Genomic DNA, 5,649 nt, shown 5'->3' with positions numbered 1-5,649 from the left:
CGACGACGATTCCAGGCTCTGCGCCTTTACTTGCTGGAGTTTAGAAGAATGAAGGGGGATCTCATTGAAACCAATTTAATATTGAAATGCCTAGATAGAGTGAATGTAGAGAGGATTTTTCCTATTATTGGGAGTCTAGGACCAGAGGGCACAGCCTCACAGAGACAGAGACGAGGATTTTATTTTAGCCAGAGGGTGGTGAACCTGTGGAATTCATTGTCACAGATGGCTGTGGAGGCCAAGTCGTTGGGTATATTTAAAGCTTAGATTGAGAGGTTCTTGATTACTCAGGACATCAAAGGTTACAGGAAGAAGGCTGGAGAATATGGTTTGGAGGGATAATGGATCAGCCATGATGAAATGATGGAGCAGCCTTCATGGGCTGAATGGCCTCATTCTATTCCTATGTCTTACGGACTTATGTGTCAACTCTCTTACTTTGTTCCTCTGTTAGGTTCTGCCTGCTCTTCTCCCAATAGCACAGTACCATTCTTTACTCCTCAGTCAATATTCCCTGTCATTTTAATGCTTTTCAGCAGTGCAATTCTCTGCTGGACTCTGGCCAGAGACACATTTAACATATAATATTTGCCAGATGTGATTCAAAGCCAAGCTGTAAATGCATTGAAGGTGGCATTCAAGTGCTGGCGCCATATCACTGCCATCACTGGTGGACAACCGGACATTGCAATCTATTTTTTTTCCCCAGGGAATCTATGGAGGTAGTGGGCCATTAGATGTGCTGGTGAAATGCAAGGACCCTGCAGTGAGCAGTCAGGAGTGAGACCTGTTTCATGGATAGTGCAGTGCAGCCTCTGAAGGAGAATGCAGGAATCAGTTTTAAGATAAGCCGTGTAGTTCAGTAAGAGAGGATGTAATTTAGAGTTACTGTAAGTATCTTGTAAAGCTGCACACAGTAATATGTAGGTCAGACACAACTGGATGAGATTCATATTTCTCTGTTAGTGCCTCTCTTCTAAAATACTAGTACATTTACTTGAAACTGTGCACCACATTTGAGTTCTGACTAAATCTCTCACTTTCTTGCATAGATCAGTAACTTTAGTAACTGGATTTCAGTAACTTAAGACAATGTACTGTACGAGAGCGCTTCTGTGTACCATAACATCAGTTATACCTTTTTAATCACCTATCTGAAATAGTGCTATGGGATCATTAGCACACACCCAAGAGAGCAGGCTGTGCTTTGATTTTGTATCTCATCGAAAAGACATAGTTGTTGGCAGGATCAAAAGTGGTGATGAATCAGTACATTAGGGAGATTGAAAATCTGGCTGAGTGGTGCCACAACAACAACCTCTCACTCAATGTCAGCAAGACCAAGGAGATGATTATTGACTTCAGGAGGAGGAAACCAGAGGTCCACCAGCCAGTCCTCATCAGAGGATCAGAGGTGGAGAGGGTTAGCAAATCTAAATTTTTCAGCATTATCATTTCAGAGGATCTGCCCAGAGTCCAGCTTGCAAGTCTCATTAAAAAGAAAGCACGGCAGTGCCTCTATTTTCTTTAGAAGTGTGAGAAGATTTGGCATGACATCTAAAACTTTGATAAACTTCTATAGATGCACAGTGGAGAGTGTACTGAATTGTTGTATCACAGTCTGGTATGGAAATGCTTAGAAAAAGTAGTGGACAGTCCATCATGGGCAAAGGCCTCCCCACCAATGAGCACATCCACAATGTGCGCTGTCACAGGAAAGCAGCATCCATCAGAAACCGTCACTATACGTGCTAACCAGAAGTCATGAATGACTGCAGAGGTGCGTGCGCTGCTGAGGACCTGCGACTCTGCCTTCAGAGCAGGCGACAAGGCAACCCTAACAACAGCAAAGGCCCGGGCTATCAGAGGGGCAAAGTCACACCCAGCGAATCCACAGCCACTTCCAGGACAGCAGCAACACGCGGCGCATGTGGAAGGGCATCCAGGACATCACCAATTACAGGACAACATCACCTGACTGTGCAGGTGATGCCTCCCTCCCAGATGCGCTGAATAACTTCTACGCCAGGTTTGAGGCAGCAAATGACATGGCAGCGAGGAAATCCACCCCCCCTACAAATGTCTCACCGTGGCCGATGTGAGAAGAACCCTGTGCAGGCTCAACCCACGGAAGGCTGCTGGACGAGACAACATCCCTGGTAGAGTGCTCAGAGGATGTGCAGACCAGCTAGCAGATGTTCTCACTGACATCTTCAACATCTCCCTGAGCAGCGCCACCGTTCCAACGTGCTTCAAGGCCGCTACCATCGTTCCCGTGCCGAAGAAGTCTTCAGTGTCCTGCCTAAATGACTACCGTCCCATTGCACTCACATCCATCATCATGAAGTGTTTCGAGAGGCTCGTCGTGAGGCACATCAAGACCCTGCTGCCCCCCTCACTGGACCCCCTGAAGTTTGCGTACCGTCCCAACTGCTCAACAGACGACGCCATTGCCATCACCCTCCACCTGGTCCTAACCCACCTGGACCAAAAAGACACATGCGTTCGGATGCTGTTCATAGACTTCAGTTCGGCATTCAACACAATCATCCCTCAGAAACTGATTGGAAAGCTGAGCCTACTGGGCCTGAACACCTCCCTCTGCAACTGGATCCTAGACTTCCTGACTGGGAGACCTCAGTCAGTCCAGATCAGGAGCAGCATCTCCAACACCATCACACTGAGCACGGGGGCCCCCCAGAGCTGTGTGCTCAGTCCACTGCTGTTCACTCTGCTGACCCACGACTGTGCTGCAACACACAGCTCGAACCACATCAACAAGTTCATCGATGAGATGACCGTGGTGGGTCTCATCAGCAAGAACGACAAGTCAGCTTACAGAGAGGAGGTGCAGCAGTTAACGGACTGGTGCAGAGCTAACAACCTGTCTCTTAATGTAAACAAAACAGAAGAGATGGTTGTTGACTTCAGGAGGGCGGGGAGCGACCACTCCCCGCTGAACATCGACGGCTCCTCGGTAGAGATCGTAAAGAGTACCAAATTTCTTGGTGTTCACCTGATGGAGAATCTCACCTGGTCCCTCAACACCAGCTCCATAGCAAAGAAAGCCCAGCAGCATCTCTACTTTCTGCGAAGGCTGAGGAAAGTCCATCTCCCACCCCCCATCCTCATCACATTCTACAGGGGTTGTATTGAGAGCATCCTGAGCAGCTGCATCACTGCCTGGTTCGGAAATTGCACCATCTCGGATCACAAGACCCTGCAGCGGATAGTGAGGTCAGCTGAGAAGATCATCAGAGTCTCTCTTCCCGCCATTACGGACATTTACACTACACGCTGCATCCGCAAAGCAAACAGCATTATGAAGGACCCCACGCACCCCTCATACAAACTCTTTTCCCTCCTGCCATCTGGGAAAAGGCACCAAAGCATTCGGGCTCTCACGACCAGACTATGTAACAGTTTCTTCCCCCAAGCCATCAGACTCCTCAATACCCAGAGCCTGGACTGACACCTTACTGCCCTATTGTCTTGTTTATTATTTATTGTAATGCCTGCACTGTTTTGTGCACTTTATGCAGCCCTAGGTAGGTCTGTAGTCTAGTGTTGTTTTTTTCTGTGTTGTTTTTTACGTAGTTCAGTCTAGTTTTTGTACTGTGTCATGTAACACCATGGTCCTGAAAGACGTTGTCTCATTTTTGCTATATACTGTACATAGCAGTTATGGTCGAAATGACAATAAAAGTGACTTGACTTGAAAGGACCCCCACCATCCAGGCCATGCTCTCTTCTCGCTGCTGCCATCAGGAAGGAGGTACAGAATCCTCAGGACCCACACCACCAGGGTCAGGAATAGTGATTACCCGTAGCAATCAGGCTCTTGAACCAGATAACTTCACTTAACTTCACTCACCCCAACACTAAACTGCTCCCACAACCAATGGACTTATTTCAAGGACTCTTCATCTCATGTGCTTTATTACTTATTTATTATTATTATTATTATTATTATTATTATTTTGTTTTTTTTTCCTTTTTACATTTGCACAGTTATCTTTTGCACATTGGTCATCTGTCTTGTGTGCAGCTTTCAACTGATTCTATATTGTTTCTTTATATTTACTGTGTATGCCCACAAGAAAATAAATCTCAGTATTGTATATGGTGACATATATGTACTTTGATAATAAATATACTTTGAACTTTGACATAGTTCAGTTGTCACTCCAGATTGCTCTGGAGTCTGAACCTATTTTTTGTAGTCAAGTCTCAGGAATGGGGCTTGAACCTCAACTTTCTAACTGAAACCCAGGAATGAGACCCACTGAGCCACGCCCAACACAGGAATGGAATGAGGTCTTTCACTTCCCATTTGATACTGACCCACACCATTACTCTTTTACTGTTACAGCTCAGATGTTCAGCAGTGCAAATGTAAATTGTGTCTCAGGGTTGGTGTACCTACATATAATTGACTTTTGGTGGTGCTGCTGAGTTTGGCTGGTGCAACAACGCCACCAGTTGATATCCATCCTGTCTGTAATGTGCAGACTATTATAAACTGGGTTCAGTGTTGCTTTCAAAACTAACAATTTCAACAGATGCAAGAATAAACTACCAGCAGTATTCCACTTTTTCATCAATCCTTGTTCCTTTTCTCTGAAAGGCAGCTGGACCATTCAGTATTCACCCCTCTGATAACTTCCTAGGCAGACCCTCAGGATGGAGGGTGACCTGCTTTCTTTCGAGTAATATGGGTTCTGAGTTCTGTGATGAGGTCAGTGTGCGACAATAGACTCTTGCCACAAATGGGGCAGAAGGTGGTTGATGGGGCAGGGAGGTGAATAGTCTATGAGATGGTGTACTACTTCTGCCCTTTACACAGTGCTTCTGTGTGTTCTTGATTCATGAACTCAAGTGTCTCAATGCCACTTCAAATGCCCCTCCATTTTGAACGGTTATGGGCCAGAGGTTGTTGAAGTCAGCATGGATCAGCATCGAGAATTATGATATTGTAGCCATTAGTGAGACTTGGTTGCAGGAGGGGTAGGACTGGCCACTCAATATTCCAGGCTTCCATTGTTTCAGACGTGACAGAGCAGGAGGGATTAAAGGGGGAGGGGTGGTGTTACTAGTCAGGGAAAATGTCATGGCAGTGCTCCGTCAGCACAGACTGGAGAATTTGTTTGGTGAGGTGTTTTGGGTGGAACTGAGGAATAAGAAAGGTATGACCACGTTAATGGGACATATTACAGACCACCCAACAGTTCAAGGGATTTAGAGGAACAAATTTGTAGCGAGGTTGAAGACTGTTGCAAGAAACATAAAGGTTGTTATAGTAGGTGATTTTAACTTTCCACATATTGACTGGGAATTCCATACTGTAAAAAAACTCGGTGGGATAGAGTTTGTTAAATGTGTTCAGGAAAGTTTTCTTAATCAGTACGTAGAAGTCACAATGAGAGAGTGTGTTATACTTGATTTGTTGTTAGGGAATGAGACAGGGCAGGTGACAAAAGTTTGTGTAGGGGAACACTTTGCATCCAGTGATCATAATGCCATTAGTTTCAAAGTAAATATGTAAAAAGAAAGCTCTGGTCTGTGGGTTGAGATTCCAAATTGGAGAAAGGCTAATTTTGATGGAGTCAGAAATGATCGGGCAAGTGTGGATTGGGACAGGCTGTTTTC

This window comes from Hemitrygon akajei, chromosome 18 (assembly GCF_048418815.1).
Source record: "Hemitrygon akajei chromosome 18, sHemAka1.3, whole genome shotgun sequence".
Classification (NCBI taxonomy): Eukaryota; Metazoa; Chordata; class Chondrichthyes; order Myliobatiformes; family Dasyatidae; genus Hemitrygon; species Hemitrygon akajei.
The sequence above is the reverse complement of the archived record's forward strand: the minus strand, read 5'-3'. Positions refer to the sequence as shown.